This window comes from Hyperolius riggenbachi, chromosome 2, assembly GCF_040937935.1.
Source record: "Hyperolius riggenbachi isolate aHypRig1 chromosome 2, aHypRig1.pri, whole genome shotgun sequence".
NCBI classification, from domain to species: domain Eukaryota; kingdom Metazoa; phylum Chordata; class Amphibia; order Anura; family Hyperoliidae; genus Hyperolius; species Hyperolius riggenbachi.
Window position 1 is genome coordinate 103,826,982 of NC_090647.1, and position 24,487 is coordinate 103,851,468.

Sequence of the window (24,487 nt, forward strand, 5' to 3'; positions counted from 1 at the left end):
AATCCCACCTCACCAGAGCAGAGACCTGACTGTTGAGCTCGGCGAATCCCACCTCACCACAGCAGAGACCTGACTGTTGTGTTCGGCAAATCCCACCTCACCACAGCAGAGACCTGACTGTGGTGTTCGGCGAATCGCACCTCACCACAGCATAAACCTGACTGTTGAGCTCGGCGATTGCCACCTCACCACAGCAGAGACCTGACTGTTGTGTTCGGCGAATCCCACCTCACCACAGCAGAGACCTGACTGTTGAGCTCGGCGAATCCCACCTCACCACAGCAGAGACCTGACTGTTGTGTTCGGCGAATCCCACCTCACCACAGCAGAGACCTGACTGTTGAGCTCGGCGAATCTCACCTCACCACAGCAGAGACCTGACTGTTGTGTTCGGCGAATCCCACCTCACCACAGCAGAGACCTGACTGTTGTGTTCGGCGAATCCCACCTCACCACAGCAGAGACCTGACTGTGGTGTTCGGTGAATCCCACCTCACCACAGCATAAACCTGACTGTTCAGCTCGGCGAATCCCACCTCACCACAGCAGAGACCTGACTGTTGAGCTCGGCGAATCCCACCTCACCACAGCAGAGACCTGACTGTTGTGTTCGGCGAATCCCACCTCACCACAGCAGAGACCTGACTGTTGAGCTCGGCGAATCTCACCTCACCACAGCAGAGACCTGACTGTTGAGTTCGGCGAATCCCACCTCACCACAGCAGAGACCTGACTGTTGTGTTCGGCGAATCCCACCTCACCACAGCAGAGACCTGACTGTTGAGCTCAGCGAATCCCACCTCACCCCAGCAGAGACCTGACTGTTGAGCTCGGCGAATCCCACCTCACCAAAGCAGAGACCTGACTGTTGTGTTCGGCGAATCCCACCTCACCACAGCAGAGAACTGACTGTTGTGTTCGGCGAATCCCACCTCACCACAGCACAGACCTGACTGTTGAGCTCGGCGAATCCCACCTCACCACAGCAGAGACCTGACTGTTGTGTTCGGCAAATCCCACCTCACCACAGCAGAGACCTGACTGTGGTGTTCGGCGAATCCCACCTCACCACAGCATAAACCTGACTGTTGAGCTCGGCGATTGCCACCTCACCACAGCAGAGACCTGACTGTTGTGTTCGGCGAATCCCACCTCACCACAGCAGAGACCTGACTGTTGTGTTCGGCGAATTCCACCTCACCACAGCAGAGACCTGACTGTTGAGCTCGGCGAATCTCACCTCACCACAGCAGAGACCTGACTGTTGTGTTCGGCGAATCCCACCTCACCACAGCAGAGACCTGACTGTTGAGCTCGGCGAATCCCACCTCACCACAGCAGAGACCTGACTGTTGTGTTCGGCGAATCCCACCTCACCACAGCAGAGACCTGACTGTTGTGTTCGGCGAATCCCACCTAACCACAGCAGAGACCTGACTGTTGTGTTCAGGGAACCCACCTCACCACAGCAGAGACCTGACTGTTGTGTTCAGGGAACCCACCTCACCACAGCAGAGACCTGACTGTTGTGTTCAGGGAACCTACCTCACCACAGCAGAGACCTGACTGTTGTGTTCAGGGAACCTACCTCACCACAGCAGAGACCTAACTGTTGTGTTCAGGGAATCCACCTCACCACAGCAGAGACCTGACTGTTGTATTCAGGGAACTCACCTCACCACAGCATAGACCTGACTGTTGTGTTCAGGGAACCCACCTCACCACAGCAGAGACCTGACTTTTGTGTTCAGGGAACCCACCTCACCACAGCAGAGACCTGACTGTTGAGTTCGGCGAATCCCACCTCACCACAGCAGAGACCTGACTGTTGAGCTCGGCGAATCCCACCTCACCACAGCAGAGACCTGACTGTTGTGTTCGGCGAATCCCACCTCACCACAGCAGAGACCTGACTGTTGAGCTCGGCGAATCCCACCTCACCACAGCAGAGACCTGACTGTTGAGCTCGGCGAATCCCACCTCACCAAAGCAGAGACCTGACTGTTGTGTTCGGCGAATCCCACCTCACCACAGCAGAGACCTGACTGTTGTGTTCGGCGAATCCCACCTCACCACAGCACAGACCTGACTGTTGAGCTCGGCGAATCCCACCTCACCACAGCAGAGACCTGACTGTTGTGTTCGGCAAATCCCACCTCACCACAGCAGAGACCTGACTGTTGTGTTCAGGGAACCTACCTCACCACAGCAGAGACCTGACTGTTGTGTTCAGGGAATCCACCTCACCACAGCAGAGACCTGACTGTTAAGTTCGGCGAATCCCACCTCACCACAGCAGAGACCTGACTGTTGAGCTCGGCGAATCCCACCTCACCACAGCAGAGACCTGACTGTTGAGCTCGGCGAATCCCACCTCACCCCAGCAGAGACCTGACTGTTGAGTTTGGCGAATCCCACCTCACTACAGCAGAGACCTGACTGTTGAGCTCGGCGAATCCCACCTCACCACAGCAGAGACCTGACTGTTGTGTTCGGCAAATCCCACCTCACCACAGCAGAGACCTGACTGTGGTGTTCGGCGAATCCCACCTCACCACAGCATAAACCTGACTGTTCAGCTCGGCGATTGCCACATCACCACAGCAGAGACCTGACTGTTGTGTTCGGCGAATCCCACCTCACCACAGCAGAGACCTGACTGTTGAGCTCAGCGAATCCCACCTCACCCCAGCAGAGACCTGACTGTTGAGCTCGGCGAATCCCACCTCACCAAAGCAGAGACCTGACTGTTGTGTTCGGCGAATCCCACCTCACCACAGCAGAGACCTGACTGTTGTGTTCGGCGAATCCCACCTCACCACAGCACAGACCTGACTGTTGAGCTCGGCGAATCCCACCTCACCACAGCAGAGACCTGACTGTTGTGTTCGGCGAATCCCACCTCACCACAGCAGAGACATGACTGTTGAGCTCGGCGAATCCCACCTCACCACAGCAGAGACCTGACTGTTGAGCTCGGCGAATCCCACCTCACCACAGCAGAGACCTGACTGTTGTGTTCGGCAAATCCCACCTCACCACAGCAGAGACCTGACTGTTGTGTTCGGCGAATCCCACCTAACCACAGCAGAGACCTGACTGTTGTGTTCAGCGAATCCCACCTCACCCCAGCAGAGACCTGACTGTTGTATGGCGAATCCCACCTCACCACAGCAGAGACCTGACTGTTGATTTCGGCGAATCCCACCTCACCACAGCAGAGACCTGACTGTTGTATTCAGGGAACTCACCTCACCACAGCATAGACCTGACTGTTGTGTTCAGGGAACCCACCTCACCACAGCAGAGACCTGACTTTTGTGTTCAGGGAACCCACCTCACCACAGCAGAGACCTGACTGTTGTGTTCGGCGAATCCCACCTCACCACAGCAGAGACCTGACTGTTGAGCTCGGCGAATCCCACTTCACCACAGCAGAGACCTGACTGTTGTGTTCAGCGAATCCCACCTCACCACAGCAGAGACCTGACTGTTGAGCTCGGCGAATCCCACCTCACCACAGCAGAGACCTGACTGTTGAGCTCGGCGAATCCCACCTCACCAAAGCAGAGACCTGACTGTTGTGTTCGGCGAATCCCACCTCACCACAGCAGAGACCTGACTGTTGTGTTCTGCGAATCCCACCTCACCACAGCACAGACCTGACTGTTGAGCTCGGCGAATCCCACCTCACCACAGCAGAGACCTGACTGTTGTGTTCGGCAAATCCCACCTCACCACAGCAGAGACCTGACTGTTGTGTTCAGGGAACCTACCTCACCACAGCAGAGACCTGACTGTTGTGTTCAGGGAATCCACCTCACCACAGCAGAGACCTGACTGTTGAGTTCGGCGAATCCCACCTCACCACAGCAGAGACCTGACTGTTGAGCTCGGCGAATCCCACCTCACCACAGCAGAGACCTGACTGTTGAGCTCGGCGAATCCCACCTCACCCCAGCAGAGACCTGACTGTTGAGTTTGGCGAATCCCACCTCACCACAGCAGAGACCTGACTGTTGAGCTCGGCGAATCCCACCTCACCACAGCAGAGACCTGACTGTGTGTTCGGCAAATCCCACCTCACCACAGCAGAGACCTGACTGTGGTGTTCGGCGAATCCCACCTCACCACAGCATAAACCTGACTGTTCAGCTCGGCGATTGCCACCTCACCACAGCAGAGACCTGACTGTTGTGTTCGGCGAATCCCACCTCACCACAGCAGAGACCTGACTGTTGAGCTTGGCGAATCCCACCTCACCACAGCAGAGACCTGACTGTTGTGTTCGGCGAATCCCACCTCACCACAGCAGAGACCTGACTGTTGAGCTCGGTGAATCTCACCTCACCACAGCAGAGACCTGACTGTTGTGTTCGGCGAATCCCACCTCACCACAGCAGAGACCTGACTGTTGTGTTCGGCGAATCCCACCTCACCACAACAGAGACCTGACTGTTGAGCTCAGCGAATCCCACCTCACCCCAGCAGAGACCTGACTGTTGAGTTCGGCGAATCCCACCTCACCACAGCAGAGACCTGACTGTTGAGCTCCGCGAATCCCACCTCACCCCAGCAGAGACCTGACTGTTGTGTTCGGCGAATCCCACCTCACCACAGCAGAGACCTGACTGTTGAGCTCGGCGAATCCCACTTCACCACAGCAGAGACCTGACTGTTGAGCTCGGCGAATCCCACCTCACCAAAGCAGAGACCTGACTGTTGTGTTCGGCGAATCCCACCTCACCACAGCAGAGACCTGACTGTTGTGTTCGGCGAATCCCACCTCACCACAGCACAGACCTGACTGTTGAGCTCGGCGAATCCCACCTCACCACAGCAGAGACCTGACTGTTGTGTTCGGCAAATCCCACCTCACCACAGCAGAGACCTGACTGTTGTGTTCAGGGAACCTACCTCACCACAGCAGAGACCTGACTGTTGTGTTCAGGGAATCCACCTCACCACAGCAGAGACCTGACTGTTTAGTTCGGCGAATCCCACCTCACCACAGCAGAGACCTGACTGTTGAGCTCGGCGAATCCCACCTCACCACAGCAGAGACCTGACTGTTGAGCTCGGCGAATCCCACCTCACCCCAGCAGAGACCTGACTGTTGAGTTTGGCGCATCCCACCTCACCAGAGCAGAGACCTGACTGTTGTGTTCGGCAAATCCCACCTCACCACAGCAGAGACCTGACTGTGGTGTTCGGCGAATCGCACCTCACCACAGCATAAACCTGACTGTTGAGCTCGGCGATTGCCACCTCACCACAGCAGAGACCTGACTGTTGTGTTCGGCGAATCCCACCTCACCACAGCAGAGACCTGACTGTTGTGTTCAGGGAACCCACCTCACCACAGCAGAGACCTGACTGTTGTGTTCAGGGAACCTACCTCACCACAGCAGAGACCTGACTGTTGTGTTCAGGGAACCTACCGCACCACAGCAGAGACCTGACTGTTGTGTTCAGGGAATCCCACCTCACCACAGCAGAGACCTGACTGTTGAGCTCGGCGAATCCCACCTCACCACAGCAGAGACCTGACTGTTGAGCTCGGCGAATCCCACCTCACCCCAGCAGAGACCTGACTGTTGAGTTTGGCGAATCCCACCTCACCAGAGCAGAGACCTGACTGTTGAGCTCGGCGAATCCCACCTCACCACAGCAGAGACCTGACTGTTGTGTTCGGCAAATCCCACCTCACCACAGCAGAGACCTGACTGTGGTGTTCGGCGAATCGCACCTCACCACAGCATAAACCTGACTGTTGAGCTCGGCGATTGCCACCTCACCACAGCAGAGACCTGACTGTTGTGTTCGGCGAATCCCACCTCACCACAGCAGAGACCTGACTGTTGAGCTCGGCGAATCCCACCTCACCACAGCAGAGACCTGACTGTTGTGTTCGGCGAATCCCACCTCACCACAGCAGAGACCTGACTGTTGAGCTCGGCGAATCTCACCTCACCACAGCAAAGACCTGACTGTTGTGTTCGGCGAATCCCACCTCACCACAGCAGAGACCTGACTGTTGTGTTCGGCGAATCCCACCTCACCACAGCAGAGACCTGACTGTTGTGTTCGGCGAATCCCACCTCACCACAGCAGAGACCTGACTGTGGTGTTCGGTGAATCCCACCTCACCACAGCATAAACCTGACTGTTCAGCTCGGCGAATCCCACCTCACCACAGCAGAGACCTGACTGTTGAGCTCGGCGAATCCCACCTCACCACAGCAGAGACCTGACTGTTGTGTTCGGCGAATCCCACCTCACCACAGCAGAGACCTGACTGTTGAGCTCGGCGAATCTCACCTCACCACATCAGAGACCTGACTGTTCTTTTCGGCGAATCCCACCTCACCACAGCAGAGACCTGACTGTTGAGCTCGGCGAATCCCACCTCACCACAGCAGAGACCTGACTGTTGTTTTCGGCGAATCCCACCTCACCACAGCAGAGACCTGACTGTTGTGTTCGGCGAAACCTACCTCACCACAGCAGAGACCTGACTGTTGTGTTCGGCGAATCCCACCTCACCCCAGCAGAGACCTGACTGTTGTGTTCGGCGAATCCCACCTCACCACAGCAGAGACCTGACTGTTGTGTTCAGGGAACCCACCTCACCACAGCAGAGACCTGACTGTTGTGTTCAGGGAACCTACCTCACCACAGCAGAGACCTGACTGTTGTGTTCAGGGAACCTACCGCACCACAGCAGAGACCTGACTGTTGTGTTCAGGGAATCCCACCTCACCACAGCAGAGACCTGACTGTTGAGCTCGGCGAATCCCACCTCACCACAGCAGAGACCTGACTGTTGAGCTCGGCGAATCCCACCTCACCACAGCAGAGACGTGACTGTTGTGTTCGGCAAATCCCACCTCACCACAGCAGAGACCTGACTGTTGTGTTCAGGGAACCTACCTCACCACAGCAGAGACCTGACTGTTGTGTTCAGGGAATCCACCTCACCACAGCAGAGACCTGACTGTTGAGTTCGGTGAATCCCACCTCACCACAGCAGAGACCTGACTGTTGAGCTCGGCGAATCCCACCTCACCACAGCAGAGACCTGACTGTTGTGTTCGGCAAATCCCACCTCACCACAGCAGAGACCTGACTGTTGTGTTCAGGGAACCTACCTCACCACAGCAGAGACCTGACTGTTGTGTTCAGGGAATCCACCTCACCACAGCAGAGACCTGACTGTTGAGTTCGGCGAATCCCATCTCACCACAGCAGAGACCTGACTGTTGAGCTCGGCGAATCCCACCTCACCACAGCAGAGACCTGACTGTTGAGCTCGACGAATCCCACCTCACCCCAGCAGAGACCTGACTGTTGAGTTTGGCGAATCCCACCTCACCACAGCAGAGACCTGACTGTTGAGCTCGGCGAATCCCACCTCACCACAGCAGAGACCTGACTGTTGTGTTCGGCAAATCCCACCTCACCACAGCAGAGACCTGACTGTGGTGTTCGGCGAATCCCACCTCACCACAGCATAAACCTGACTGTTGAGCTCGGCGATTGCCACCTCACCACAGCAGAGACCTGACTGTTGTGTTCGGCGAATCCCACCTCACCACAGCAGAGACCTGACTGTTGAGCTCGGCGAATCCCACCTCACCACAGCAGAGACCTGACTGTTGTGTTCGGCGAATCCCACCTCACCACAGCAGAGACCTGACTGTTGAGCTCGGCGAATCTTACCTCACCACAGCAGAGACCTGACTGTTGTGTTCGGCGAATCCCACCTCACCACAGCAGAGACCTGACTGTTGAGCTCGGCGAATCCCACCTCACCACAGCAGAGACCTGACTGTTGTGTTCGGCGAATCCCACCTCACCACAGCAGAGACCTGACTGTTGTGTTCGGCGAATCCCACCTAACCACAGCAGAGACCTGACTGTTGTGTTCAGGGAACCCACCTCACCACAGCAGAGACCTGACTGTTGTGTTCAGGGAACCCACCTCACCACAGCAGAGACCTGACTGTTGTGTTCAGGGAACCTACCTCACCACAGCAGAGACCTGACTGTTGTGTTCAGGGAACCTACCTCACCACAGCAGAGACCTGACTGTTGTGTTCAGGGAATCCACCTCACCACAGCAGAGACCTGACTGTTGTATTCAGGGAACTCACCTCACCACAGCATAGACCTGACTGTTGTGTTCAGGGAACCCACCTCACCACAGCAGAGACCTGACTTTTGTGTTCAGGGAACCCACCTCACCACAGCAGAGACCTGACTGTTGAGTTCGGCGAATCCCACCTCACCACAGCAGAGACCTGACTGTTGAGCTCGGCGAATCCCACCTCACCACAGCAGAGACCTGACTGTTGTGTTCGGCAAATCCCACCTCACCACAGCAGAGACCTGACTGTTGTGTTCAGGGAACCTACCTCACCACAGCAGAGACCTGACTGTTGTGTTCAGGGAATCCACCTCACCACAGCAGAGACCTGACTGTTGAGTTCGGCGAATCCCATCTCACCACAGCAGAGACCTGACTGTTGAGCTCGGCGAATCCCACCTCACCACAGCAGAGACCTGACTGTTGAGCTCGGCGAATCCCACCTCACCCCAGCAGAGACCTGACTGTTGAGTTTGGCGAATCCCACCTCACCACAGCAGAGACCTGACTGTTGAGCTCGGCGAATCCCACCTCACCACAGCAGAGACCTGACTGTTGTGTTCGGCAAATCCCACCTCACCACAGCAGAGACCTGACTGTGGTGTTCGGCGAATCCCACCTCACCACAGCATAAACCGGACTGTTGAGCTCGGCGATTGCCACCTCACCACAGCAGAGACCTGACTGTTGTGTTCGGCGAATCCCACCTCACCACAGCAGAGACCTGACTGTTGAGCTCGGCGAATCCCACCTCACCACAGCAGAGACCTGACTGTTGTGTTCGGCGAATCCCACCTCACCACAGCAGAGACCTGACTGTTGAGCTCGGCGAATCTTACCTCACCACAGCAGAGACCTGACTGTTGTGTTCGGCGAATCCCACCTCACCACAGCAGAGACCTGACTGTTGAGCTCGGCGAATCCCACCTCACCACAGCAGAGACCTGACTGTTGTGTTCGGCGAATCCCACCTCACCACAGCAGAGACCTGACTGTTGTGTTCGGCGAATCCCACCTAACCACAGCAGAGACCTGACTGTTGTGTTCAGGGAACCCACCTCACCACAGCAGAGACCTGACTGTTGTGTTCAGGGAACCCACCTCACCACAGCAGAGACCTCACTGTTGTGTTCAGGGAACCTACCTCACCACAGCAGAGACCTGACTGTTGTGTTCAGGGAACCTACCTCACCACAGCAGAGACCTGACTGTTGTGTTCAGTGAATCCACCTCACCACAGCAGAGACCTGACTGTTGTATTCAGGGAACTCACCTCACCACAGCATAGACCTGACTGTTGTGTTCAGGGAACCCACCTCACCACAGCAGAGACCTGACTTTTGTGTTCAGGGAACCCACCTCACCACAGCAGAGACCTGACTGTTGAGTTCGGCGAATCCCACCTCACCACAGCAGAGACCTGACTGTTGAGCTCGGCGAATCCCACCTCACCACAGCAGAGACCTGACTGTTGTGTTCAGCGAATCCCACCTCACCACAGCAGAGACCTGACTGTTGAGCTCGGCGAATCCCACATCACCAAAGCAGAGACCTGACTGTTGTGTTCGGCGAATCCCACCTCACCACAGCAGAGACCTGACTGTTGTGTTCGGCGAATCCCACCTCACCACAGCACAGACCTGACTGTTGAGCTCGGCGAATCCCACCTCACCACAGCAGAGACCTGACTGTTGTGTTCGGCAAATCCCACCTCACCACAGCAGAGACCTGACTGTTGTGTTCAGGGAACCTACCTCACCACAGCAGAGACCTGACTGTTGTGTTCAGGGAATCCACCTCACCACAGCAGAGACCTGACTGTTGAGTTCGGCGAATCCCACCTCACCACAGCAGAGACCTGACTGTTGAGCTCGGCGAATCCCACCTCACCACAGCAGAGACCTGACTGTTGAGCTCGGCGAATCCCACCTCACCCCAGCAGAGACCTGACTGTTGAGTTTGGCGAATCCCACCTCACCACAGCAGAGACCTGACTGTTGAGCTCGGCGAATCCCACCTCACCACAGCAGAGACCTGACTGTGTGTTCGGCAAATCCCACCTCACCACAGCAGAGACCTGACTGTGGTGTTCGGCGAATCCCACCTCACCACAGCATAAACCTGACTGTTCAGCTCGGCGATTGCCACCTCACCACAGCAGAGACCTGACTGTTGTGTTCGGCGAATCCCACCTCACCACAGCAGAGACCTGACTGTTGAGCTCGGCGAATCCCACCTCACCACAGCAGAGACCTGACTGTTGTGTTCGGCGAATCCCACCTCACCACAGCAGAGACCTGACTGTTGAGCTCGGTGAATCCCACCTCACCACAGCAGAGACCTGACTGTTGAGTTCGGCGAATCCCACCTCACCACAGCAGAGACCTGACTGTTGTGTTCGGCGAATCCCACCTCACCACAACAGAGACCTGACTGTTGAGCTCAGCGAATCCCACCTCACCCCAGCAGAGACCAGACTGTTGAGTTCGGCGAATCCCACCTCACCACAGCAGAGACCTGACTGTTGAGCTCGGCGAATCCCACCTCACCACAGCAGAGACCTGACTGTTGTGTTCGGCGAATCCCACCTCACCACAGCAGAGACCCGACTGTTGAGCTCGGCGAATCCCACCTCACCACAGCAGAGACCTGACTGTTGAGCTCGGCGAATCCCACCTCACCAAAGCAGAGACCTGACTGTTGTGCTCGGCGAATCCCACCTCACCACAGCAGAGACCTGACTGTTGTGTTCGGCGAATCCCACCTCACCACAGCACAGACCTGACTGTTGAGCTCGGCGAATCCCACCTCACCACAGCAGAGACCTGACTGTTGTGTTCGGCAAATCCCACCTCACCACAGCAGAGACCTGACTGTTGTGTTCAGGGAACCTACCTCACCACAGCAGAGACCTGACTGTAGTGTTCAGGGAATCCACCTCACCACAGCAGAGACCTGACTGTTTAGTTCGGCGAATCCCACCTCACCACAGCAGAGACCTGACTGTTGAGCTCGGCGAATCCCACCTCACCACAGCAGAGACCTGACTGTTGAGCTCGGCGAATCCCACCTCACCCCAGCAGAGACCTGACTGTTGAGTTTGGCGAATCCCACCTCACCACAGCAGAGACCTGACTGTTGAGCTCGGCGAATCCCACCTCACCACAGCAGAGACCTGACTGTGTGTTCGGCAAATCCCACCTCACCACAGCAGAGACCTGACTGTGGTGTTCGGCGAATCCCACCTCACCACAGCATAAACCTGACTGTTCAGCTCGGCGATTGCCACCTCACCACAGCAGAGACCTGACTGTTGTGTTCGGCGAATCCCACCTCACCACAGCAGAGACCTGACTGTTGAGCTCGGCGAATCCCACCTCACCACAGCAGAGACCTGACTGTTGTGTTCGGCGAATCCCACCTCACCACAGCAGAGACCTGACTGTTGAGCTCGGTGAATCTCACCTCACCACAGCAGAGACCTGACTGTTGTGTTCGGCGAATCCCACCTCACCACAGCAGAGACCTGACTGTTGAGTTCGGCGAATCCCACCTCACCACAGCAGAGACCTGACTGTTGTGTTCGGCGAATCCCACCTCACCACAACAGAGACCTGACTGTTGAGCTCAGCGAATCCCACCTCACCCCAGCAGAGACCTGACTGTTGAGCTCGGTGAATCCCACCTCACCAAAGCAGAGACCTGACTGTTGTGTTCGGCGAATCCCACCTCACCACAGCAGAGACCTGACTGTTGTGTTCGGCGAATCCCACCTCACCACAGCACAGACCTGACTGTTGAGCTCGGCGAATCCCACCTCACCACAGCAGAGACCTGACTGTTGTGTTCGGCGAATCCCACCTCACCACAGCAGAGACATGACTGTTGAGCTCGGCGAATCCCACCTCACCACAGCAGAGACCTGACTATTGAGCTCGGCGAATCCCACCTCACCACAGCAGACACCTGACTGTTGTGTTCGGCAAATCCCACCTCACCACAGCAGAGACCTGACTGTTGTGTTCGGCGAATCCCACCTAACCACAGCAGAGACCTGACTGTTGTGTTCAGCGAATCCCACCTCACCCCAGCAGAGACCTGACTGTTGTATGGCGAATCCCACCTCACCACAGCAGAGACCTGACTGTTGATTTCGGCGAATCCCACCTTACCACAGCAGAGACCTGACTGTTGTGTTCGGCGAATCCCACCTCACCACAGCAGAGACCTGACTGTTGTGTTCAGGGAACCCACCTCACTACAGCAGAGACCTGACTGTTGTGTTTAGGGAACCCACCTCACCACAGCAGAGACCTGACTGTTGAGTTCGGCGAATCCCACCTCACCACAGCAGAGACCTGACTGTTGAGCTCGGCGAATCCCACCTCACCACAGCAGAGACCTGACTGTTGAGCTTGGCGAATCCCACCTCACCACAGCAGAGACCTGACTGTTGAGTTTGGCGAATCCCACCTCACCACAGCAGAGACCTGACTGTTGAGCTCGGCGAATCCCACCTCACCACAGCAGAGACCTGACTGTTGTGTTCGGCGAATCCCACCTCACTACAGCAGAGACCTGACTGTGGTGTTCGGCGAATCCCACCTCACCACAGCATAAACCTGACTGTTGAGCTCGGCGAATCCCACCTCACCACAGCAGAGACCTGACTGTTGAGCTCGGCGAATCCCACCTTACCACAGCAGAGACCTGACTGTTGTGTTCGGCGAATCCCACCTCACCACAGCAGAGACCTGACTGTTGTGTTCAGGGAACCCACCTCACCACAGCAGAGACCTGACTGTTGTGTTCAGGGAACCCACCTCACCACAGCAGAGACTTGACTGTTGTGTTCAGGGAACCTACCTCACCACAGCAGAGACCTGACTGTTGTGTTCAGGGAACCTACCTCACCACAGCAGAGACCTGACTGTTGTGTTCAGGGAATCCACCTCACCACAGCAGAGACCTGACTGTTGAGCTCGGCGAATCCCACCTCACCACAGCAGAGACCTGACTGTTGAGCTCGGCGAATCCCACCTCACCAAAGCAGAGACCTGACTGTTGTGTTCGGCGAATCCCACCTCACCACAGCAGAGACCTGACTGTTGTGTACAGGGAACCTACCTCACCACAGCAGAGACCTGACTGTTGTGTTCAGGGAACCTACCTCACCACAGCAGAGACCTGACTGTTGTGTTCAGTGAATCCACCTCACCACAGCAGAGACCTGACTGTTGTATTCAGGGAACTCACCTCACCACAGCATAGACCTGACTGTTGTGTTCAGGGAACCCACCTCACCACAGCAGAGACCTGACTTTTGTGTTCAGGGAACCCACCTCACCACAGCAGAGACCTGACTGTTGAGTTCGGCGAATCCCACCTCACCACAGCAGAGACCTGACTGTTGAGCTCGGCGAATCCCACCTCACCACAGCAGAGACCTGACTGTTGTGTTCAGCGAATCCCACCTCACCACAGCAGAGACCTGACTGTTGAGCTCGGCGAATCCCACATCACCAAAGCAGAGACCTGACTGTTGTGTTCGGCGAATCCCACCTCACCACAGCAGAGACCTGACTGTTGTGTTCGGCGAATCCCACCTCACCACAGCACAGACCTGACTGTTGAGCTCGGCGAATCCCACCTCACCACAGCAGAGACCTGACTGTTGTGTTCGGCAAATCCCACCTCACCACAGCAGAGACCTGACTGTTGTGTTCAGGGAACCTACCTCACCACAGCAGAGACCTGACTGTTGTGTTCAGGGAATCCACCTCACCACAGCAGAGACCTGACTGTTGAGTTCGGCGAATCCCACCTCACCACAGCAGAGACCTGACTGTTGAGCTCGGCGAATCCCACCTCACCACAGCAGAGACCTGACTGTTGAGCTCGGCGAATCCCACCTCACCCCAGCAGAGACCTGACTGTTGAGTTTGGCGAATCCCACCTCACCACAGCAGAGACCTGACTGTTGAGCTCGGCGAATCCCACCTCACCACAGCAGAGACCTGACTGTGTGTTCGGCAAATCCCACCTCACCACAGCAGAGACCTGACTGTGGTGTTCGGCGAATCCCACCTCACCACAGCATAAACCTGACTGTTCAGCTCGGCGATTGCCACCTCACCACAGCAGAGACCTGACTGTTGTGTTCGGCGAATCCCACCTCACCACAGCAGAGACCTGACTGTTGAGCTCGGCGAATCCCACCTCACCACAGCAGAGACCTGACTGTTGTGTTCGGCGAATCCCACCTCACCACAGCAGAGACCTGACTGTTGAGCTCGGTGAATCCCACCTCACCACAGCAGAGACCTGACTGTTGAGTTCGGCGAATCCCACCTCACCACAGCAGAGACCTGACTGTTGTGTTCGGCGAATCCCACCTCACCACAACAGAGACCTGACTGTTGAGCTCAGCGAATCCCACCTCACCCCAGCAGAGACCAGACTGTTGAGTTCGGCGAATCCCACCTCACCACAGCAGAGACCTGACTGTTGAGCTCGGCGAATCCCACCTCACCACAGCAGAGACCTGACTGTTGTGTTCGGCGAATCCCACCTCACCACAGCAGAGACCCGACTGTTGAGCTCGGCGAATCCCACCTCACCACAGCAGAGACCTGACTGTTGAGCTCGGCGAATCCCACCTCACCAAAGCAGAGACCTGACTGTTGTGCTCGGCGAATCCCACCTCACCACAGCAGAGACCTGACTGTTGTGTTCGGCGAATCCCACCTCACCACAGCACAGACCTGACTGTTGAGCTCGGCGAATCCCACCTCACCACAGCAGAGACCTGACTGTTGTGTTCGGCAAATCCCACCTCACCACAGCAGAGACCTGACTGTTGTGTTCAGGGAACCTACCTCACCACAGCAGAGACCTGACTGTAGTGTTCAGGGAATCCACCTCACCACAGCAGAGACCTGACTGTTTAGTTCGGCGAATCCCACCTCACCACAGCAGAGACCTGACTGTTGAGCTCGGCGAATCCCACCTCACCACAGCAGAGACCTGACTGTTGAGCTCGGCGAATCCCACCTCACCCCAGCAGAGACCTGACTGTTGAGTTTGGCGAATCCCACCTCACCACAGCAGAGACCTGACTGTTGAGCTCGGCGAATCCCACCTCACCACAGCAGAGACCTGACTGTGTGTTCGGCAAATCCCACCTCACCACAGCAGAGACCTGACTGTGGTGTTCGGCGAATCCCACCTCACCACAGCATAAACCTGACTGTTCAGCTCGGCGATTGCCACCTCACCACAGCAGAGACCTGACTGTTGTGTTCGGCGAATCCCACCTCACCACAGCAGAGACCTGACTGTTGAGCTCGGCGAATCCCACCTCACCACAGCAGAGACCTGACTGTTGTGTTCGGCGAATCCCACCTCACCACAGCAGAGACCTGACTGTTGAGCTCGGTGAATCTCACCTCACCACAGCAGAGACCTGACTGTTGTGTTCGGCGAATCCCACCTCACCACAGCAGAGACCTGACTGTTGAGTTCGGCGAATCCCACCTCACCACAGCAGAGACCTGACTGTTGTGTTCGGCGAATCCCACCTCACCACAACAGAGACCTGACTGTTGAGCTCAGCGAATCCCACCTCACCCCAGCAGAGACCTGACTGTTGAGCTCGGTGAATCCCACCTCACCAAAGCAGAGACCTGACTGTTGTGTTCGGCGAATCCCACCTCACCACAGCAGAGACCTGACTGTTGTGTTCGGCGAATCCCACCTCACCACAGCACAGACCTGACTGTTGAGCTCGGCGAATCCCACCTCACCACAGCAGAGACCTGACTGTTGTGTTCGGCGAATCCCACCTCACCACAGCAGAGACATGACTGTTGAGCTCGGCGAATCCCACCTCACCACAGCAGAGACCTGACTATTGAGCTCGGCGAATCCCACCTCACCACAGCAGACACCTGACTGTTGTATGGCGAATCCCACCTCACCACAGCAGAGACCTGACTGTTGATTTCGGCGAATCCCACCTTACCACAGCAGAGACCTGACTGTTGTGTTCGGCGAATCCCACCTCACCACAGCAGAGACCTGACTGTTGTGTTCAGGGAACCCACCTCACTACAGCAGAGACCTGACTGTTGTGTTTAGGGAACCCACCTCACCACAGCAGAGACCTGACTGTTGAGTTCGGCGAATCCCACCTCACCACAGCAGAGACCTGACTGTTGAGCTCGGCGAATCCCACCTCACCACAGCAGAGACCTGACTGTTGAGCTTGGCGAATCCCACCTCACCACAGCAGAGACCTGACTGTTGAGTTTGGCGAATCCCACCTCACCACAGCAGAGACCTGACTGTTGAGCTCGGCGAATCCCACCTCACCACAGCAGAGACCTGACTGTTGTGTTCGGCGAATCCCACCTCACTACAGCAGAGACCTGACTGTGGTGTTCGGCGAATCCCACCTCACCACAGCATAAACCTGACTGTTGAGCTCGGCGAATCCCACCTCACCACAGCAGAGACCTGACTGTTGAGCTCGGCGAATCCCACCTTACCACAGCAGAGACCTGACTGTTGTGTTCGGCGAATCCCACCTCACCACAGCAGAGACCTGACTGTTGTGTTCAGGGAACCCACCTCACCACAGCAGAGACCTGACTGTTGTGTTCAGGGAACCCACCTCACCACAGCAGAGACTTGACTGTTGTGTTCAGGGAACCTACCTCACCACAGCAGAGACCTGACTGTTGTGTTCAGGGAACCTACCTCACCACAGCAGAGACCTGACTGTTGTGTTCAGGGAATCCACCTCACCACAGCAGAGACCTGACTGTTGAGCTCGGCGAATCCCACCTCACCACAGCAGAGACCTGACTGTTGAGCTCGGCGAATCCCACCTCACCAAAGCAGAGACCTGACTGTTGTGTTCGGCGAATCCCACCTCACCACAGCAGAGACCTGACTGTTGTGTTCGGCGAATCCCACCTCACCACAGCACAGACCTGACTGTTGAGCTCGGCGAATCCCACCTCACCACAGCAGAGACCTGACTGTTGTGTTCGGCAAATCCCACCTCACCACAGCAGAGACCTGACTGTTGTGTTCAGGGAACCTACCTCACCACAGCAGAGACCTAACTGTTGTGTTCAGGGAATCCACCTTACCACAGCAGAGACCTGACTGTTGAGTTCGGCGAATCCCACCTCACCACAGCAGAGACCTGACTGTTGAGCTCGGCGAATCCCACCTCACCACAGCAGAGACCTGACTGTTGAGCTCGGCGAATCCCACCTCACCCCAGCAGAGACCTGACTGTTGAGTTTGGCGAATCCCACCTCACCAGAGCAGAGACCTGACTGTTGAGCTCGGCGAATCCCACCTCACCACAGCAGAGACCTGACTGTTGTGTTCGGCAAATCCCACCTCACCACAGCAGAGACCTGACTGTGGTGTTCGGCGAATCCCACCTCACCACAGCATAAACCTGACTGTTGAGCTCGGCGATTGCCACCTCACCACAGCAGAGACCTGACTGTTGTGTTCGGCGAATCCCACCTCACCACAGCAGAGACCTGACTGTTGAGCTCGGCGAATCCCACCTCACCACAGCAGAGACCTGACTGTTGTGTTTGGCGAATCCCACCTCACCACAGCAGAGACCTGACTGTTGAGCTCGGCAAATCTCACCTCACCACAGCAGAGACCTGACTGTTGTGTTCGGCGAATCCCACCTCACCACAGCAGAGACCTGACTGTTGAGTTCGGCGAATCCCACCTCACCACAGCAGAGACCTGACTGTTGTGTTCGGAGAATCCCACCTCACCACAGCAGAGACCTGACTGTTGAGCTCAGCGAATCTCACCTCACCCCAGCAGAGACCTGACTGTTGAGCTCGGCGAATCCCACCTCACCAAAGCAGAGACCTGACTGTTGTGTTCGGCGAATCCCACCTCACCACAGCAGAGACCTGACTGTTGTGTTCGGCGAATCCCACCTCACCACAGCAGAGACCTGACTGTTGAGCTCGGCGAATCCCACCTCACCACAGCAGAGACCTGACTGTTGAGCTCGGCGAATCCCACCTCACCAAAGCAGAGACATGACTGTTGTGTTCGGCGAATCCCACCTCACCACAGCAGAGACCTGACTGTTGTGTTCGGCGAATCCCACCTCACCACAGCACAGACCTGACTGTTGAGCTCGGCGAATCCCACCTCACCACAGCAGAGACCTGACTGTTGTGTTCGGCAAATCCCACCTCACCACAGCAGAGACCTGACTGTTGTGTTCAGGGAACCTACCTCACCACAGCAGAGACCTGACTGTTGTGTTCAGGGAATCCACCTCACCACAGCAGAGAACTGACTGTTGAGTTCGGCGAATCCCACCTCACCACAGCAGAGACCTGACTGTTGAGCTCGGCGAATCCCACCTCACCACAGCAGAGACCTGACTGTTGAGCTCGGCGAATCCCACCTCACCCCAGCAGAGACCTGACTGTTGAGTTTGGCGAATCCCACCTCACCACAGCAGAGACCTGACTGTTGAGCTCGGCGAATCCCACCTCACCACAGCAGAGACCTGACTGTGTGTTCGGCAAATCCCACCTCACCACAGCAGAGACCTGACTGTGGTGTTCGGCGAATCCCACCTCACCACAGCATAAACCTGACTGTTTAGCTCGGCGATTGCCACCTCACCACAGCAGAGACCTGACTGTTGTGTTCGGCGAATCCCACCTCACCACAGCAGAGACCTGACTGTTGAGCTCGGCGAATCCCACCTCACCACAGCAGAGACCTGACTGTTGTGTTCGGCGAATCCCACCTCACCACAGCAGAGACCTGACTGTTGAGCTCGGTGAATCTCACCTCACCACAGCAGAGACCTGACTGTTGTGTTCGGCGAATCCCACCTCACCACAGCAGAGACCTGACTGTTGAGTTCGGCGAATCCCACCTCACCACAGCAGAGACCTGACTGTTGTGTTCGGCGAATCCCACCTCACCACAACAGAGACCTGACTGTTGAGCTCAGCGAATCCCACCTCACCCCAGCAGAGACCTGACTGTTGAGTTCGGCGAATCCCACCTCACCACAGCAGAGACCTGACTGTTGAGCTCGGCGAATCCCACCTCACCACAGCAGAGACCTGACTGTTGTGTTCGGCGAATCCCACCTCACCACAGCAGAGACCTGACTGTTGAGCTCGGCGAATCCCACCTCACCACAGCAGAGACCTGACTGTTGAGCTCAGCGAATCCCACCTCACCAAAGCAGAGACCTGACTGTTGTGTTCGGCGAATCCCACCTCACCACAGCAGAGACCTGACTGTTGTGTTCGGCGAATCCCACCTCACCACAGCACAGACCTGACTGTTGAGCTCTTCGAATCCCACCTCACCACAGCAGAGACCTGACTGTTGTGTTCGGCAAATCCCACCTCACCACAGCAGAGACCTGACTGTTGTGTTCAGGGAACCTACCTCACCACAGCAGAGACCTGACTGTTGTGTTCAGGGAATCCACCTCACCACAGCAGAGACCTGACTGTTTAGTTCGGCGAATCCCACCTCACCACAGCAGAGACCTGACTGTTGAGCTCGGCGAATCCCACCTCACCACAGCAGAGACCTGACTGTTGAGCTCGGCGAATCCCACCTCACCCCAGCAGAGACCTGACTGTTGAGTTTGGCGAATCCCACCTCACCACAGCAGAGACCTGACTGTTGAGCTCGGCGAATCCCACCTCACCACAGCAGAGACCTGACTGTGTGTTCGGCAAATCCCACCTCACCACAGCAGAGACCTGACTGTGGTGTTCGGCGAATCCCACCTCACCACAGCATAAACCTGACTGTTCAGCTCGGCGATTGCCACCTCACCACAGCAGAGACCTGACTGTTGTGTTCGGCGAATCCCACCTCACCACAGCAGAGACCTGACTGTTGAGCTCGGCGAATCCCACCTCACCACAGCAGAGACCTGACTGTTGTGTTCGGCGAATCCCACCTCACCACAGCAGAGACCTGACTGTTGAGCTCGGTGAATCTCACCTCACCACAGCAGAGACCTGACTGTTGTGTTCGGCGAATCCCACCTCACCACAGCAGAGACCTGACTGTTGAGTTCGGCGAATCCCACCTCACCACAGCAGAGACCTGACTGTTGTGTTCGGCGAATCCCACCTCACCACAACAGAGACCTGACTGTTGAGCTCAGCGAATCCCACCTCACCCCAGCAGAGACCTGACTGTTGAGCTCGGTGAATCCAACCTCACCAAAGCAGAGACCTGACTGTTGTGTTCGGCGAATCCCACCTCACCACAGCAGAGACCTGACTGTTGTGTTCGGCGAATCCCACCTCACCACAGCACAGACCTGACTGTTGAGCTCGGCGAATCCCACCTCACCACAGCAGAGACCTGACTGTTGTGTTCAGCGAATCCCACCTCACCACAGCAGAGACATGACTGTTGAGCTCGGCGAATCCCACCTCACCACAGCAGAGACCTGACTGTTGAGCTCGGCGAATCCCACCTCACCACAGCAGAGACCTGACTGTTGTGTTCGGCAAATCCCACCTCACCACAGCAGAGACCTGACTGTTGTGTTCGGCGAATCCCACCTAACCACAGCAGAGACCTGACTGTTGTGTTCAGCGAATCCCACCTCACCCCAGCAGAGACCTGACTGTTGTATGGCGAATCCCACCTCACCACAGCAGAGACCTGACTGTTGATTTCGGCGAATCCCACCTTACCACAGCAGAGACCTGACTGTTGTGTTCGGCGAATCCCACCTCACCACAGCAGAGACCTGACTGTTGTGTTCAGGGAACCCACCTCACTACAGCAGAGACCTGACTGTTGTGTTTAGGGAACCCACCTCACCACAGCAGAGACCTGACTGTTGAGTTCGGCGAATCCCACCTCACCACAGCAGAGACCTGACTGTTGAGCTCGGCGAATCCCACCTCACCACAGCAGAGACCTGACTGTTGAGCTCGGCGAATCCCACCTCACCACAGCAGAGACCTGACTGTTGAGTTTGGCGAATCCCACCTCACCACAGCAGAGACCTGACTGTTGAGCTCGGCGAATCCCACCTCACCACAGCAGAGACCTGACTGTTGTGTTCGGCGAATCCCACCTCACTACAGCAGAGACCTGACTGTGGTGTTCTGCGAATCCCACCTCACCACAGCATAAACCTGACTGTTGAGCTCGGCGAATCCCACCTCACCACAGCAGAGACGTGACTGTTGAGCTCGGCGAATCCCACCTCACCACAGCAGAGACCTGACTGTTGTTTTCGGCGAATCCCACCTCACCACAGCAGAGACCTGACTGTTGTGTTCAGGGAACCCACCTCACCACAGCAGAGACCTGACTGTTGTGTTCAGGGAACCCACCTCACCACAGCAGAGACCTGACTGTTGTGTTCAGGGAACCTACTTCACCACAGCAGAGACCTGACTGTTGTGTTCAGGGAACCTACCTCACCACAGCAGAGACCTGACTGTTGTGTTCAGGGAATCCACCTCACCACAGCAGAGACCTGACTGTTGTATTCAGGGAACTCACCTCACCACAGCATAGACCTGACTGTTGTGTTCAGGGAACCCACCTCACCACAGCAGAGACCTGACTTTTGTGTTCAGGGAACCCACCTCACCACAGCAGAGACCTGACTGTTGAGTTCGGCGAATCCCACCTCACCACAGCAGAGACCTGACTGTTGAGCTCGGCGAATCCCACCTCACCACAGCAGAGACCTGACTGTTGTGTTCGGCGAATCCCACCTCACCACAGCAGAGACCTGACTGTTGAGCTCGGCGAATCCCACCTCACCACAGCAGAGACCTGACTGTTGAGCTCGGCGAATCCCACCTCACCAAAGCAGAGACCTGACTGTTGTGTTCGGCGAATCCCACCTCACCACAGCAGAGACCTGACTGTTGTGTTCGGCGAATCCCACCTCACCACAGCACAGACCTGACTGTTGAGCTCGGCGAATCCCACCTCACCACAGCAGAGACCTGACTGTTGTGTTCGGCAAATCCCACCTCACCACAGCAGAGACCTGACTGTTGTGTTCAGGGAACCTACCTCACCACAGCAGAGACCTAACTGTTGTGTTCAGGGAATCCACCTCACCACAGCAGAGACCTGACTGTTGAGTTCGGCGAATCCCACCTCACCACAGCAGAGACCTGACTGTTGAGCTCGGCGAATCCCACCTCACCACAGCAGAGACCTGACTGTTGAGCTCGGCGAATCCCACCTCACCCCAGCAGAGACCTGACTGTTGAGTTTGGCGAATCCCACCTCACCAGAGCAGAGACCTGACTGTTGAGCTCGGCGAATCCCACCTCACCACAGCAGAGACCTGACTGTTGTGTTCGGCAAATCCCACCTCACCACAGCAGAGACCTGACTGTGGTGTTCGGCGAATCCCACCTCACCACAGCATAAACCTGACTGTTGAGCTCGGCGATTGCCACCTCACCACAGCAGAGACCTGACTGTTGTGTTCGGCGAATCCCACCTCACCACAGCAGAGACCTGTCTGTTGAGCTCGGCGAATCCCACCTCACCACAGCAGAGACCTGACTGTTGTGTTCGGCGAATCCCACCTCACCACAGCAGAGACCTGACTGTTGAGCTCGGCAAATCTCACCTCACGACAGCAGAGACCTGACTGTTGTGTTCGGTGAATCCCACCTCACCACAGCAGAGACCTGACTGTTGAGTTCGGCGAATCCCACCTCACCACAGCAGAGACCTGACTGTTGTGTTCGGCGAATCCCACCTCACCACAGCAGAGACCTGACTGTTGAGCTCAGCGAATCCCACCTCACCCCAGCAGAGACCTGACTGTTGAGCTCGGCGAATCCCACCTCACCAAAGCAGAGACCTGACTGTTGTGTTCGGCGAATCCCACCTCACCAAAGCAGAGACCTGACTGTTGTGTTCGGCGAATCCCACCTCACCACAGCAGAGACCTGACTGTTGAGCTCGGCGAATCCCACCTCACCACAGCAGAGACCTGACTGTTGAGCTCGGCGAATCCCACCTCACCAAAGCAGAGACCTGACTGTTGTGTTCGGCGAATCCCACCTCACCACAGCAGAGACCTGACTGTTGTGTTCGGCGAATCCCACCTCACCACAGCACAGACCTGACTGTTGAGCTCGGCGAATCCCACCTCACCACAGCAGAGACCTGACTGTTGAGCTCGGCGAATCCCACCTCACCACAGCAGAGACCTGACTGTTGTGTTCGGCGAATCCCACCTCACTACAGCAGAGACCTGACTGTGGTGTTCGGCGAATCCCACCTCACCACAGCATAAACCTGACTGTTGAGCTCGGCGAATCCCACCTCACCACAGCAGAGACCTGACTGTTGAGCTCGGCGAATCCCACCTCACCACAGCAGAGACCTGACTGTTGTGTTCGGCGAATCCCACCTCACCACAGCAGAGACCTGACTGTTGTGTTCAGGGAACCCACCTCACCACAGCAGAGACCTGACTGTTGTGTTCAGGGAACCCACCTCACCACAGCAGAGACTTGACTGTTGTGTTCAGGGAACCTACCTCACCACAGCAGAGACCTGACTGTTGTGTTCAGGTAACCTACCTCACCACAGCAGAGACCTGACTGTTGTATTCAGGGAACTCACCTCACCACAGCATAGACCTGACTGTTGTGTTCAGGGAACCCACCTCACCACAGCAGAGACCTGACTTTTGTGTTCAGGGAACCCACCTCACCACAGCAGAGACCTGACTGTTGGGTTCGGCGAATCCCACCTCACCACAGCAGAGACCTGACTGTTGAGCTCGGCGAATCCCACCTCACCACAGCAGAGACCTGACTGTTGTGTTCGGCGAATCCCACCTCACCACAGCAGAGACCTGACTGTTGAGCTCGGCGAATCCCACCTCACCACAGCAGAGACCTGACTGTTGAGCTCGGCGAATCCCATCTCACCAAAGCAGAGACCTGACTGTTGTGTTCGGCGAATCCCACCTCACCACAGCAGAGACCTGAATGTTGTGTTCGGCGAATCCCACCTCACCACAGCACAGACCTGACTGTTGAGCTCGGCGAATCCCACCTCACCACAGCAGAGACCTGACTGTTGTGTTCGGCAAATCCCACCTCACCACAGCAGAGACCTGACTGTTGTGTTCAGGGAACCTACCTCACCACAGCAGAGACCTAACTGTTGTGTTCAGGGAATCCACCTCACCACAGCAGAGACCTGACTGTTGAGTTCGGCGAATCCCACCTCACCACAGCAGAGACCTGACTGTTGAGCTCGGCGAATCCC